Source organism: Passer domesticus, chromosome 13 (genome assembly GCF_036417665.1).
Source record: "Passer domesticus isolate bPasDom1 chromosome 13, bPasDom1.hap1, whole genome shotgun sequence".
Lineage (NCBI taxonomy): Eukaryota > Metazoa > Chordata > Aves > Passeriformes > Passeridae > Passer > Passer domesticus.
In genome coordinates, this window is record NC_087486.1 from 4,904,927 (window position 1) to 4,921,142 (window position 16,216).

Here is a 16,216-nt window from a genome sequence, read left to right on the forward strand (position 1 = left end):
TTTTCCTAAGGCCAACATGTGAGGAATTAAAAAATAAAATAAGAAAACAATATCTCAAACAGTGGTTGGATAGATACTATTGCAAAAATCTATATCCCCACATCCCTATTGCCAGCGTCACAGTTTGTGGAACAAGGAACAATTCAGTATTTCAAAGGAAGCCAATAACCATCAGGAGAGCTCCCATGGGTGACATTACTTAATCTGCACTTTCATCTTCCAGAGGAAAAAGGAGCCTACGAGGAAAAACTATTTCCATAAACAAGGGTCTTAAAAGCTGAACAGAAAAAAGGTTTTGGGTAAGTTTCAAAATTTGGGTACTTCTGTCTAACAATCCTGGTACCAAGCCCTTCAACCCCTCAAAGGTGGGGAATAATTTAAAGCCAGTGAAAGCTCACGACTTTGGGAAATGCAGATCTTGGGGAGCACTATATCAAAAGGGGCCAATAGGAAGAGGAATTTCTTTATTTCCGTGTCAGACTCCCTGTGGCTCTGTCAAAGCAGCAGCAGTAACACTTTACACCTTCCAGAGCACGTGCCCCACAACACACCTCACATGAGCTACTCCATCCCTGCCAGAACAAATGTTCAAGCAGTTTGTTACTCCTCATCCTCCTCTTTGATCATTTCAAAGCTCTGAACAGTAACAGACTGCTGAGGAGAGAGCTACCAGCACGTATCTGCTACAGCTGATATGCAGCACACAGACAGCATGCAAGGGATCTCCAAGGGAGGAAAAGCAAAAGGAATTTCAGGCATTTCATCCTACAAGGATCAACAAATTCCATAGACAGACTGCAATTGCATGAAATTGTTCTGCAAAAGGGAATATGAGAGGAACAGAAGTTACCTGCAATTTCATAGTTCTCATTGAAATACAACCTATATTTTTAGGAGACTGAGGAAAAAGGGCATTATTTGTGTCTATTTGGAAAGCAAGAAGGGAAGGGAGGAATATTCTCTTTTGCCAGCTTTGAGACTAGGCAAGTGGCTTAGCTAAATAAACAAGGTCTTCAAAAGTATACTGATAGTATTTTAAAACTATAAGCAAAATCTGCATTCCACTGGCAAAGCTGTAAAATGTGCCTGGAGAATACACATGGTGCTCTAATCACACTGGCTCCTCAGAGCTGACCCATAAAAGCCAGAGCAGCTACTGACAGATGAGCTAAAAATTTCTGACTGGCTTTTTGGGGGAACAAGCCATGGATTTGTATTTGGAAGCTATTCCAAAACTGTTAGAAGTCATGTAGAATAAACAGCCTTTTGCTCAGCTGCCAACACACCAGCCCAAAAGCTCGACGAGGTGACTTCAGACAGAAACAGAAAGCCTCTGTGTTTCTACCTACCAGAGCTTGCACTAAATTCCCTTCTTTGACAGAGGAGCTCGGCGCCAGGGAAGAACAATAAACTCACAAGCCAAAGGCTCACATCTGCTGCCTGGCTTTGAAATCCTGCCTCGCTTTTACAGACTTAAATTGCAAAGGATGCCAGAGCCCAGTGCCACTTGGAGGACCCCACTGAGCACTCTGTGGCCACACAGACCAGCCTGGAGACCTTCACTGCTCAACAGCTCCAGGCTCTGAAGTGCAGCTTCCCACAAAGGTCACACTGCCAATGCAAGACCTGAGCCTCCAGAAATCTCTTGTAGGTGCACACCTGCTGGAGTTGGAAGGTTCAAGGTGCCTCCAAATGTTAATCAGGAAAACATGAAGACAGGTCACTCCAAAATCCACAAACACAGAATCATAAGAGCCACAGAACAGTCTGGGTTGGAAGGCACCGTGAAGATCATCACACCTAGCATGGCAGGGAAACCTTCTGCTAGACCAGGTTGCTCAAAGCCCCATCCAGCCTGGCCTTGAACACTTCCTGAGTTGGGATAACATGCTGCTTTTCTTACTGGAAGGGAGATTAAATACAAAACTATCTCCTGTGTGAGCCTGTCCAGCAGTTTCTGGCAGCTCCCTCTGAAATGGAACCATCAGTGGCAAGGTGTCCCCTCTGCACCCAGGTTTCAGGACCAGGAAAACTTAGTTACCAAATGAAACACTACGAGCAAGCATGAGCAGCCTTTGAGCTGTGACAGGAAACCAGACACAGGGTAATTCTTGTCTTTATTCACACATCATAGATTGACTGCAGTGATTTCAAACACTTGCCTTTTTTTCTCTGCAATGCATACCATATCATTACCCCCTGAGAGGCCACTTTACACTTGGCTCTCCTGCCTCCTTTCTCCTGCTTTGTTGTATAAAGTTATATGGAAAATAATACCTAAGTGGCTCCGCATCCTGCAGGGAAGTAGCTTAAAACATCACTCAGTCTTTCTGAAAATTTTCATGCCACTGCAAACAAAAAAAAAAAGTCAGTCATTATACCTCAAACTTGACAGTTTCTTTTGGATTGAAAACCATAAATTAAGTAAAAAATATTTATTTATTCAAACACATGGGTTTGCTTTCCAGTAAAACACTTCTGACAGCTGCAAAGATGACAGTAACCTGTGATACCTGCTCTGCATCACCCTTGTGGCTGCCTTGTTATTTCTGGAAACCCAAAAGTTACCTCCTGAAAAATCAAATCATTCTGTCCTAATTAGAAGCTTCTGAAGACAAACTTCAATTGGGATGTACACTTCCCACACATTAAACACTAATTCAGAAAGCAGGAAGCCCTTCTCAGCATGTCCTTCAGATGAGAGGTTGCAGACTTAAAAACACCAGGTTTAAAACCAAGCTGAAAACTCTGCTGTTTAATAATGAAACACAGCAGTTGCATTGCAGCTTCTAGAGTTCTTCTAGTAATAAACAAAACTCTGACTGCAGCAAGACAGGATTTGAGAAGCTTCCTCACAGCCACCAAGTCTTACAGGACAGGAATTTACCCTCTCAATGCAAACGTGGGGGTGATAAACTCTTTTTCCTCCCACACCTGCTATGACAGGAGGGGGATGTAACTGCATTAAAGCCATCCCAGTCCCTTTCCAGGGACGACACTGTCTTCCAGTCCAGTGATCAACCACACAGTTTGTGAACAATCAGGTCAAACTACCTCAAGTGCCACAGGTTCCCCATGTTCACCTTTGCTGGTGGAAAACAGGAATATCAACTGGGCTGATTTAGCTTTTCTGCAGCAAATTCTCACTGCAAAAAAGCACCTCACAGCCAAGGTCATTCCAAACAATGCAGGTGCACTACTGCTGGACATGGAGGAGAAGTGAGCACTTCAGATCCTGTTCCTGTTCTCTGATCATCTAATGCTGCTCATAATGCTAACCTGATCATTTATTAGGGACATGACATGATGTCCATTCTTGGTAGACAAGGCAAGGACTACCAGCAGCCAAAACACTAATTTAAGGACTGTTAATAACTTAATTTTCAAAGGCAGTTAGTATTTTCAATTGTGGTAAAACTTCAGTTGCTTGGTACATTTTTCTGCAGAAAGAGAACTTGTCTGGAGTAGACTAGGAACTATATATGACCCTATTTGTGGTCTAAATTACTGATGCAAATTTTTCAGAGCAGATATGCAGTGATTCAAGATCAACAATCTGACATTATTTTTGCCTGTGTTCTACCAAAAGCCAAAACAGACTTTGGGACTTTTTGACAGCGTGTGTGGTTTAGGCAGCAAAAGCACTGTGCCCCGAAACCAACAACAGTAACAGTTACATCACATAAGCACAGTTTCTTAGAAACACTTGCACTCTCAATTTTCACCTATTTAAAGGAAAGTGACAAGGCTGTAAGTCTCACAATCAAAGTCCTGGCTTATCATATGGGGACAATTTATTTTTTACCTTCTGTACAAGTGCTTAATAAGGCAACTCCAACATGTACTTTTATTTAATTAAACACAATCTCCTGGTACCAGAATAGAAAACATCTTTAAAACTTTGTGTTGCTTCTAGCAGTGTGCAGCTGGAGTTATACAAATTACTGCATCCCCCCGTGCTACTTTCTGATGTGGTGTAAACTAGCATAATTCTGAGTCCTGTTGATTTACACCAAAGGGTGGCTGATCCACATAGTCCCAAGCTTTCAAAATGTATTTTGACACAGAAATGTATTTGATATGGCCCACCTGAGCAATATCTGAGCCCAGCTACTGTCACTGGGGCAGCAGGTTCCCTCCAGTCCCCTCTCCCTGCCTGCCAGCCCAGCACCACAAGGGTCCCTTTGGGCACCTAAGCCCCGTTTCACAGGAAGCAGTAACTGCTTCATTAAGGGCTTTAATCACTTTAAAATTGCTGGAAGTAGCAAAGGGGGAAAAGCATGTGAGTTCCTCTCTTAAATGTAATTAACAGGTGATGTTCTACTTTTGACTAGAACTACCCAGGCAAAACTTGGAGCTTCCAGGCCCTCCTTGTTCTGATGCCTCAGCTGAAAACTCTGTTTACTCTTTAACTTTTAACGGAGAGGCCCTGAAATATAATCAATGCTCACTTTTGAAACCCTACAATTTTAATTACTGTTTTCAGAAACCCTCTATCACACGTTTTATGTACAATCAATGTTGACCCATAAAGGGAAAGCACTCTCACATTTTGGTATACAGTAAGTTTGCTCTTTAAGAAGAACACAATCAATTACTGATCATCTAACTGCCTCTGTGTGCATATCTATTGCTCTTGTTATTGCAGATTAGACATGATTATGTCCTAAGAAAGCAAAAATGCTATAAAACTCCACTTCTGATTTGTTCAGTATAAGATTTTATTTATGTTGTTACTTAGGGTGGTAGATTTTTCCTTTTTTTTTAAACCTAAACAAAGCATTGTTCCCTGTGTAGCAGCTAAGGGGGCAAAAATAAATTAAATCTTGCAACACCACAATTTGATCAATGTGTTTTGACACTGCTTCCTTCCAAATCATTCTTAATATGCTGAGATCTGAATGCATGTTGACATACAAGTCTGTGAGAGTTGTCATGCATTGAAAGAAAACTTTTCATATATGTAAATCTGGTTTTGATATGTTGTAGCAGATCATGCCATGAGAAGCTTGTCATGCCCAGACTGTGTGTTTGAGTGTTACTTTTTATTTCATCATGAGGTGGGGGATCAATCTGCAATCTTTTCAAAGAGGCAGTACAAAGTATTAGTGAGAAAATTACTGGCTTTAAACACACAAGAACAATGCTTTCCTAATTAGCACCCATAAAAAAGAGGAATAAAAAGCCCAGTGACAGACACTGAGAGAAAAGATGTGCCAGGACATCCATCTTCTTTAATTTTAGTCCATCAGGAACAGCTTGATAAAATGCTAAAGAAAAAGCCTACCTTAAATTTCTGTTCAAAATCATTTGAACAGAAATAGTTGCATTTTAAAAAGTAATTTATTTGTACATAACTTGGTGTTATCAGGTACATCTCAGCCAACCTGCTGAAATCAATAGCATTTACACTTGCCACTCAGAGGAGATGAGCTAATAGGTTCATATTTGGCAATAAAGACTTAAAAATAGTAAGCCAAACGTCTTATTCCCTTTTCAAAGGACCTGAAACTGTACATTCCATGCAGGCACATGTGTGGCAGCAGGCTAAAGGACAGCCATCCTGTGGTAACATGCAAACCAGAGATTTGGGCAGCTAGACTCAGAAACAGAAAGGATGGGTAAGTACACACAGGTATGGAACACTAAACTGAGCACAAGATTTGCACAAATCTTGTTACTTAAAAAAATCAGGTCACAAGAACCAGAGTATTCTCAGAAACAAGGCATAATTCATAGTAAATACTTCAATATTTTTTGCAGCCCAAATGACATCCAGCTGTGCTTGAAGTCCCATTACTCCCTATCCCTACAAAGTCAAGTACAGCTCAACCAAAGCAGGAGAAAAAGTCATTTCTCTTCAGAGGAGAAAAGAAAGAAGAAAAAGGAAAAGAGAGCTGAGCAAGCTTCCTCCTTTGAAGGAAATTTAAGAGTGAAGAGAAGGCAGCAATGGGGTCCTGGGCTGCCTGATCAGCAGGAGCAGAGCACTCCAGAGCCACAGCAGCCTGGCTTGGCTCTGCAGGAATATTCCACTCTCTACCTTCTCCTCTTGCTCCAGCACTGAACCTTGCATGATAATCCCAAGAATTCTCCTTATTTAATAAATGCATTAAAGTCTATCGATTTGCAGTGACTATGAAAGGTCAAGTCAAAACAAAGCAGGAACATTTTGCAATGCACAGGGCTGCAAAGAAGAAAAGATTTCTAATGAGAGTAAGTGGTTATTGTGCAGATTGAAGAGAAACTTCAGCCAGTCAAATTCATGTCTAGTTACATGGATATAAGCAGAGAGGAATTCCACTTGGGACAAAACTTCAAGCAATATTCTCTGTGCTCTTATCCTGTGTTTTTATTTGCATGCTCAGGAGACAAATTTTAATCTCAAAACCTCAGACATTATTAGTATTTGTTTAAAGGCCAGGAAAGGCTGCTCTAATCTTTCATTGTGACCTCCTGTTCAATACAGACCAGAAGATGGAAGCTAAAAGCTTCACCAACCATCTGAGAGTGGAATGGGGATGAAAAGTGATCCCCTACCATACTCAGGGCATCCCAGGTCAAAACAGGCAATGGCAGGAAAATGAAAAGCAAGTAGGTGCCTGATTTTTAATATCTGTGATATGAAATCTTTCATACAACGTAATTTATGGAACAGTCACATTTTCTTTTTCCAAACTTTCTCATTCCACCCAAACCTACCCACAATGAAAAATGATGATGTGATTAGAAGCATGCTTAATTACTTTCCAGCAATAAAATTTTATGAACCAAATTTTTATCCTAGCCTGTGTATTTTTTATTTATTTTTATATATTCATAAATATTCAAAGCCATTAAGATGATTATTAATTGCAGCAGAATGCAATTAGGTGGCTTTCCACAATAGCAGTCTTTAAAACTGCAATGTGTATCCACTGTTTTTCCAGCACCTGGCTTCAATTATTTAGCTCTTTGAGGATCTCTGTTATCATGATATAATGAATGTTCTGCTTAAATAGCATCGCTACCTGAAAGAAAGAACACTGATCTATTACTGCATTAAGCTCAGCCGTGTAGTGAGTTGTGTCATATAATGAAACCTTACAAAACTGATTACCTGCAGAGCCTCACACTGTTCAAAATGTTAGCAAGTCACATTCTCCTTCTGGCCACAAAGTCGTCATATCTTCCTTCCCCCAAATAATTCCTCTTTAATCTTTTCACAGACTTTTACACCTGTGCGACGTAATTTCCAAACTTATATTTTAAAAGGTGCTGATCCACCCCTCCCATGCACATTGGATGAAAAAGGGCATGCCTGCAGCAGGGAGAGACCATTTATAAAATTATGGACACTGCACACTATAAAACACCCAAAATCTCATTAGCAGACTGCCTTTTCAGGAGTTTACTCCTCCAGAAAGGAAAACTCTCTTTGAAGGTCAGCAGCCTGACCTCACTGATGTTTACAGCACTGACTTCCCCAGCAGCCACTTAAGAGATGCTTTCAGCATCTCCTCAGTAAGTGGTGGCAGCCTTCATAAAGGGCAGGATATTGTTACAGCCGGCAAGAGCTCACATTAACTTTTAGCCTAAGTGGTAAATTTTACCTCCAAAATGATCATTTGCTGTTGAAAGCACGGGCTTAAATCATTTTAGCTTCACCTGACCTTGCTCCCACTCCGTGCTCCTCTCTGCCACGCACTCCCGCAGGTGTCAGTGCCCAGCCCTCCTTACACGCCCTCAGCAAGAACTGAAATGCTCATTTAGGAGCGTTTTGCCCAATTACACTGTTGTCCTCTTTATCCAACTTGCTAATGGAGAGGCAAAACTCAGGGTGATGAGGAAAGCAAAAGCAGAGTTCCAGGGCAACACAGAGGCTGCTGCAGTGAACTCTGAGCAAGGCAGCACACGGAGGGGGATGGCTCCCAGGAGGGGATGCAAGGAAGGCAATTGCCAGCCCTGCACAAAGGCAGCAGCAGCAAGGCACAGGCATTTAGCCTGCACCATTCCCACAACGTGACTGCGTGGGAGACATGAAATGTGGCAAGTGCTCCTAGAAATCTCCTCAAGGCTCTCTTGGGATTTGGCAGAGTTTTATTGGTTTCTGCTCTGGTAATAGTAAAGCCAGCTGAAGGCACACCTGGGTGCTGGGGAGCACTGGACTTCAAAAATTTACAGCATCAGGCGTGGTGCTGCTCCCTGCATGCAAAACACAACTTGAATTTCTTACCAAAATTCTCAAGACATTTCTCAGCCTCAGCTGTGTAAAAAGCCCTTCTAAGCAGCTCACCTAGCACCGGTTTTCCCTCTGTGAAAAACTGAGATGTTCCTAAAATAGTACCATGTTATACTGCAGTGCTCTCCAACTTTGATCCTGTAATCCCCTCCAAGAGAGGGGACCCTGGCACTGGTGTTCACAGGCTGCTGACAGCACAGGAGCCACCCAGACAGCTGCAATTTCAGGATTTAAAGAGGTGATTTGGGGAGCCCTGTACATGTACAGCAGGACAGGGGACTTGTGGTGCTTCACTCTAAACTGAGGAGTAAGTATGGCTTTTTCCTTGTTGTTCAGTCAAAATATACCGATGCAGACCCACTACCTCACCTGAGATTACCATTTTAGGGCTATATAATTTTATCCAAAAAAATCACGTTTCAGTCAACTTTTTTCTTACTAATGCTCCTTGCATTATTAAAGAAGAAATAAAAAACTAAAGAAGAAAATCTTAATTAAAAAAAAAAAGAATCATAGAAATAAATTCATAGTCCTATCTGCTTGCCCTAAAGGTTTATCTACTCATCTGCCTCTTGTTTGGGACAAATATCTGTTCCACAGAAACCAGCCTTCAGAAGGGGGAAAAGGCATTCCGGCCATTATTGTATCAAGATGGAGATCATCCAGCCAAAATGCATGACATGAAGAAATGCAGTGATTAGCTAAAAGGAGACAAGTGAATTAGCAGACAGCATTCCTACTTCAACAACTATTTTTTGCTGCATAATACAAGATACCAAATTTACTTTCCAGCTTGATTTATAACTTCAGAAGTAATGCAGCAATTAACTACACATTGACAAGTATGTTTTACTAGCAGCCAAGATTTTAATTTTTAAAACCCAGTAAACTTAACACAAAGCTTTCAAAGTACTTTGGGACATAAGGATCTAGTAAGAGGTTAATATTGTTATTTTTTTTTTTGCATTGGCATATTAAAATTTAACACATTAGAAAAGAACTAAGATGAAACTGAAATGCTTTAACCAAATCCTGGTGACGTCATTTTTGCTGAAACAATTTGCAAAATCAGAGAGATTAAAGCTGAAATCCATTAGTAAGATAGCAAGTGAATGTAAACATACTTTCTGCAATTTCTGCTGATTCAATTTTGAAAACCTACAAGATTAAAACTAAAGCCTACTTATAAGATGGCAAGCAAGCACAAAGTTATTACTCTTCAAATCACAGAACTTTTATATTGAAATAATCAATGAGAAATCACATTAAAGCTGCTTTTCACATTCATCAGATTATTTGGTAAAGATGCTAACAAAATTAAATCACTCCAAACAAATACAAAATTACCCAGATCACAAAAAAACACATTCCAAGATACCAGTCAAAATCCAGAATCAAACTTGTAATGCAATTCAATGAAGTATTATTAAATTAGGCTCAACTGTGGAAAAAGAGACTCTGTCCCTAGTGCTGGCTGTTCCACACTCTGGCAGGCCAGGATGCTGCTGGGAAATCAGCCAGGCTGATTACTGTTATAAGAAATCTTTCATTTGGCTCTGCCAACTGCTGATGTCAGCTCCTTCCACTCTTAAAAGAACCCATGTTGGACTACAAATAAGAGAACAAACTGAAGGATTAAGGAGAAACAAACCTATTAGTCTAGTAGGAGTCCACACAAATTTTTCAGTAGGGCAGTTAAGTGTGTCAGATGATAGAGAGCAAGAGAAAGATACGGACCCTTCTTTGGGATCATCAGCAGAGGGTGGGAATGGGCCACTGAGAGCTCAAATTCAGCTTTTCCCCCTCCCCACCTGGCACAGCCAGCAGGGCAATAATCCCTAATCCAGACCCCAAACCCCCACACAACTCCTGCTTCCCCTTTGCCTTCTTGCAGAGCAAAAACCCAAATAAACAGCGGTGGGGAGCCTAAACAGCCAGGTATAAACCACCTGGAAAGATACACCACCTAACAGCTAGGGTAAAAATGTGATCCTGACTTCCCAGCAAGCAAAGGAAGCTGCTTCAGGCCCCAGAGCAGCAATGAGAACCCCACTGGTGGAGCCCAAAGCTTACAGCAGTGCCTGAGCAGCCTTCCTGCCGCCCAGGGATCCTCCTGCTCCCCTCAGACCACAGCAGAAATCTGCAACAAGAGCGTATTCTGCATTTTAGAAAGGCTCTGATAATTCCACCACTTCCTGCCCTAGAACCCAAGATTGCCGATTTTATTTTTCTCTGATTCTAATAGCACTGAATTAAGACACAGGTTCTGGCTGGCAGCCTTGAGTGACCTTTTTAAAGGCCTGAAATATATTTAAACTCAAAGTCCCTGGCAAAGGAAGCTTGGCAGGCTGCTTTTACGTGGCCAAACAGGGCTCAGTCACAGCAACACCCCCACAGACCAGATAGGATGAAAAGGGCAAGTCTCTCAAAATATGGCTCTGACTTTGAAATTCAGATGACAGGGCTTCTGTACACAGGGTATCTGACAGTTCTGTAACACAGCAGCTCTGGTCACCCCCTGAAAAAGATTAATCAAAGTTTCCACAAAGACAAGCTTTTGCAATGTTGCCTTCATAACTTTGCTGAAGGGGTCCATGGGTTCCACAGCCTTTAGAAGGAGCAGGCAGATTGAAGCAAAGCATCAACTCATGCAGCCCAAAGCTACCAAAGTGAGTTTTCTCCTCCTTTTTTTAATGTTAAAAGTGCATAATTAAATAGAATACATCAAACCCAGCCATGAAGCAAATAGAACTCAGAACAAACAGCTGAGCACAAAATAATGAGTTATTAAAAAAAGTCAGCTCCTCAGAAAAACAACATAACTGGATTAGGAAACTTTTATTAAAGTCCAGAGGAGTGGGGGTTGATATGATGATTTAAATATTATTACCCAAGTTAAACTTGAAAACCCTGCAGCATGTAGCAGAGATGAGCAGAGACCAGCACGGGTGTCCCAAGGCAGTTCTGCGCCTGTCACACCCCACATGGCACTGCCCTCTGCTCCACTGCTGCAAATTCACAGCCATGTAAGGACACTGAATATTCAGGGAAATGTAAAACACCCAAGTGAATCACTGCCCCATGCAGAACGCCCCCAGGGATTTCTCATCTTCTGGCTGTCAGTTTAAGCCAGGGAGGAAGATGAAGAAGGCCAACAAAAGGGCCAAGGAAGATGTGGGCAGCTGTGGAAAGGAGCACAATGTCCTGAGAATGTCTGGAGCTGTTTGGAGCTTCTCCCCAAACCCAGAGCAGGGAGTGGGGCACTCACCACAGCAGGGACTGCTCCAAGCACCTTCCTCTGCCCAGCTCTGGCTGGAGCAATTGCACCCAGCCACAGGCAGAATCAGCACAGCTGTTTCACAGACCAAGGCACCCTGGAGCTCAACTGGAAAACTACAACGAAATAAAGTAGGATGTTTGTTTACCTCGAGCCTGACACCTTTGTTTTTACTGTGAAATCTTCCACTTTACCAAGCCAAATTTGAGAGTCAGGGAAGCCCTAAAACAAACCTGCAAGGAAACCACTTAAAAATCAACACACACCAATAACAGAATAAATTTAATTCCAAGTCAGGAAGAGATGAAAAAGGGCAAATATAATGGGAACCTATTATTTCACACCAGCTTGTGAAATGCCCAGCTGTGCCAGAGAGAAAGGGCTATGCAGGGTATTTACTGCCACTATGACTGCTGAATAAAAACCCAGCACTTAGAGGATCACACTGGTTTGGTTATCTTTTAATTTACTGTGTTTTTAAATCACCCCTGAATCACCACACCATCACTTCAAAGCACAAACCTTAGCTCTTTTGTACCTTTCAGCAGCACCTCGTGCACACTGTACACATGTACTTGGTCCCTCGAGTGCTTCCCATCATAAATAAGGTTATTAGAGCAGCTCTTCACTCACAGCTCAGGGCCACGCTGTACCAAGCCCTGGACAAACAAGCAGAATAGCCTCTGTCCTGGGCAGCTCCCCACCTCATTCATCTGCTCCTGTTCACATTTATCTCACTTCAACAAAGCAAAACCAGTTCCTATTCCTGTGTCTGCTGCAGCACTGAACATGACATTACTAGTTAACAGCAGCTTTAACTAATTTTGTCTAAATTGAAATCTCAGATTGAAAAAAAAAATCCTAAGTTTTCAGCAACTTTTTCTTTCAGAAAGTTTCAAAGTTAGTGAGATCCATTTAAAAAACAGAGACAAAAGGCCTAAAGGGCATGGACTGAAAAAAAAAATACATAGAGGCTGTAAGGGAATCATATGACAAATATAACTGAAGCCAGACCACTGAATGAGCAAAAACCATCCAGTAAAAAAGATTGTGTAAGTGTAAAAATGAAGTGTGATAGTCCTGTCACCTTTGGGGCTTCAAGGGATGAGTAATGAGAAGTCCTGGATTAGAGCTCATAGAAAACAGGGCTGAAAGGGATCTCCAGAGGTTATCTAGTCCACCTCCATACCCCACAGCAGGAGCAGCTCTACAGCTATCATTCCTGACAGATGTTTTTCTAACATATTCTTAAGGACCTGCAAGGATGGAATTGCCACAACCCCCAAAAGCAATCTAACGGTATATTTCATCCTAGAAAGTTTTTGTCACAAAAGTAAATCTCACTTGCTACAATTGAAGCCCATCCTTTCTCACCTCATTCCCCACGGACAGGAAGTGTTTTCCCTCCCCTGGCAGAGCAGCAGGAGAAAAGGGCAGGAATGTCGTGACAGACTCAACCACCAGGTTTTAATTTTTGCCACTGCCATTCCCTCTACTCTGTTTGGTTTGTAATCTGATTTTTTGGATGGCATATTAAAAGTAACATGTGGTAATAGGATAGAAATTAAATTATCTGTCCTGCCTACAAATGGTTATTCTTAAACACAGGAGGACAGGGATCTGTTGGAGTCAGGACAGAGGAGGCCACAAAGATGCTCATGCGGCTGGAGCACCTCAGCTGTGAAAACAGCCAGACAGAGTTCAGCCTGGAGAAGAGAATGCCCTGGGGAAACCTTCAAGACCCTTCCAGTGTCTGAAGGGACTCAGAGAGCTGGAGAGGGATTTTGGAAAAGGGCAAATAGCCATGGAACAGGGTGTAATGGCTTTCAATTGAAGGAGGACAGGTTTAGCTGAAAAGGAAGTAATCCTTCCCTGTGAGGGGTCAGAGGCCCTGGCACAGGGGAGAAAGATGAAGGGAGAGTCATGTTTCTTCCTCCCATGACCACAGAGCTGGTATTCTATGAGGATATGGAGTCCAGCCATTCTCATCTCTCTGACCCTTTCCCTTTCAAGTCACAGGCTCTTGCCAGGAGACAACACTAAAATATGGGAAAGGGGAGAAACAATAAACAGAGGAGAGAAGCAGCTGTTGACCATGTTTTTAAGGGACGAGTTTCTAGGCAAACACAGGAAAAAAAAAAAAAAGCCATGTTCTCCAGTCAACTGAAAGCTGTTGGCTTGATGCAGATACTGCCTGGGAAACGACAATGGACTGTGTTATACAGGATCTCTTATTTGACCTGCAGTATTATGGCATTAAGTATGAGTCAAGCAGGCTTTTAGAGCAAGGAAGCAAGAGCTGGTGAAAGATATATTTTCTTAATAAACACAAAATTATAAGCCAGTACTTTCTGGATATTTATACAAGACAGTAACACCACAGGAATGAAAGCTGTGGGGGTCTTTGTATTTGCTCGGTGAACTTTCATTGTGCACTCAAATCCAAAGCTTCACATCTTCAGGCTGTTCTCCCCAAATATGTGGGCAAGCATCTTTTCTAGGACAAGAGCTCAGATTTTTGCTTTATCACACCACCCTGACAACAGCTAAGATATTTCTAAAAACCACTAAATATCTTGGAATTCATAACATCAGTACAAGCACTACCAACAGGAGAATTCCTAAGGGTATTTCTGACTCAAACAGTACTTTTTTTTGGTTTATTAATCCAATGACCTGCTCTGTTTCCAATGCCAATTAAATATCCAAGAAAAGAGACAAAGGAGGGATGTAAAAGTTGTTCCACTTCCCTTATGCCTTCCAGCCAAAAGCTTGTCCCTTTTTCTGAGCCTTTTATAGTCTAGGCAGGTCTCACCAGCATCACCAGCCAAGGGAGAGCTCTTGCCTAAGGAACTGTCTGCCTAAACTCCTCAATTTATTAGAGCTTACAGACATCAGGAGCAAAGAGGTGCAGTCAGCAAAGGTAAGTTGCAGAAGAAAGAAAATAAAAACCATCCATTATACACACAAGCCTTGACTGCAGAATTGAAAGTTGTGCAAAACAAAGGGCCCTGATTAATCATTAATTATACCATGTATCTCTTAAAAGCCATACATTCACTTTACTCGTCTGAAAGTCACAGCCAAGATGTGGTCACTCAATCTCACAGCTTCAAAGCACACAGTAACAAGTTTTCCCCCTTCTGGATCAGTTCCTTCCTCTGATCCTTTTAGGTACATTGACTTATTGCAATTAGGAGTACACATTTAGCAGAATCGAAATTAATGGACCTACATAAAAGGAGTGCCTGGCTCTCTAAGCAATCCCAATGCCAAACTCCTTAGTAAGGAGAAATTTCCATTCAAAGTAATGGGGAATACAAAACACTTTAGTCTTGGCCCTTTGGGATTGATTTTTAGAAGAAAGCTGCTTCTATTTCAGTACCAAAGCAAGTAGCCAGACTTTGCTAAGTAGTAACTCTACTTTCGTGCTCACCAGGTGCTAAGCCCTTACAAAAAATGTAAAAGAAAGTGGGTTTAAATGTGCTGCCATACCTGTGGTGTTCAATGACTGATCTTGAGTCTTCTGGGGGGAAAAAGGGTAGGAAGGAAACCAAAACCTAACTGTACTTGTAGTCTGCTTTCCTTGCTTTAAAGTGGACTTCTTTCACCCATCTAAAAATTAGACCTGTCCTACTGTTCCAGCTAAGAAAGAGAGACCAAATGCTATTGCCATGAAGACGTCAATGGGAGCTTGGATCCCACTCATCAAAATTTTAACTGGATCTTGACATGCTCAAAATTAGATGTTGTTTCAAAAATAATGTAAAAACCCCAAAACACAAGATTCCTGCCATGTTCTCTGAGCTCTTTTCAGTCAAGACTTGCCTTTGAGTCAAATATGTCTCTTAATTAACAACTAGTCTTTGGAAAATTAACAAAGGATAGCAGTACTAAAGGCTATGGATGTTACAAAGAGAAACAAGAATAATGTTGTTAGCTTTTTGCTATGCTAGATGAGACATTACTGTGCCAGAGGCACAAGTAATGGAAATGTACTTTTATATAAATCTCCTTTCTTTGCTTGGATTATTTTAAATGACTCCACTACAGTGTATATTAACCTAGCCACCAACCTTCCTGCAGTCAGCTTTCCTTTTACAGTTTATTAGGAACACAACCACCGAGGAATTGCCAAAGGATGGTGAATATCATCACACTCTCCCTTTGTTTGTTAAACACACAGAATGGCCACGCAAGAAACTGAACAAAAATAAGTCTGGGAGGGAAATCTTCTGTCCCTGTCACCATACATTGAACCCTTTGCATCAGATCTGACGTAGGAGCAGAGCAGCTCCCTTGGCCTTGGCCAGGCGCTGCAATGGTCAAGCACCTGAGACCTGCAGCTGTTTTCTTCCCCTCTCCTCCCTAAATTGATTTCTAAATGCCTTTTTTCAGAAGCTAGAGCCCACAGTGAGACTGGTCAAGATAAAACAGATCAGGTGTCAAGTCAGAAATAAGCTCCATATTTCTCAAAAATATCTTTCACTGTTCCTTCCTACTCCATGCCAAAGCCGTGACCAATACTGACCAGACACACTGCTACAGGGGTGAGTATTGCCCTTTTCCCACAGTAAGGTTACACATTGCAAGGCTTCAGCTCCCCAGAAATGTACAACTGTGTGAACACACAACAATATTCAAAACCAAGAGCTAAATATCTTATCACTTTCTTTTCCAGTATGTTGCATTCAACACTTTTCCTAATTTTCCTACCCTAG

General features: G+C 41.7%; 1 protein-coding gene across 6 annotated transcripts in view; it reads right to left on the bottom strand.

The window, feature by feature from the left end:
* The window catches only part of SGCD (sarcoglycan delta), a 305,579-nt gene that overhangs the window by 253,915 nt on the left and 35,448 nt on the right, over window positions 1–16,216 (bottom strand). Inside the window, exon 3 of one of the 6 annotated variants that reach the window (XM_064387554.1) lies at window positions 2,278–2,348. The exons of the other annotated variants lie outside the window; for them this stretch is intronic. The gene's annotated coding sequence lies outside the window, so the exon portion shown is untranslated. The remainder of the gene's footprint in view (window positions 1–2,277; window positions 2,349–16,216) is intronic. 6 annotated transcript variants of the gene reach the window in all.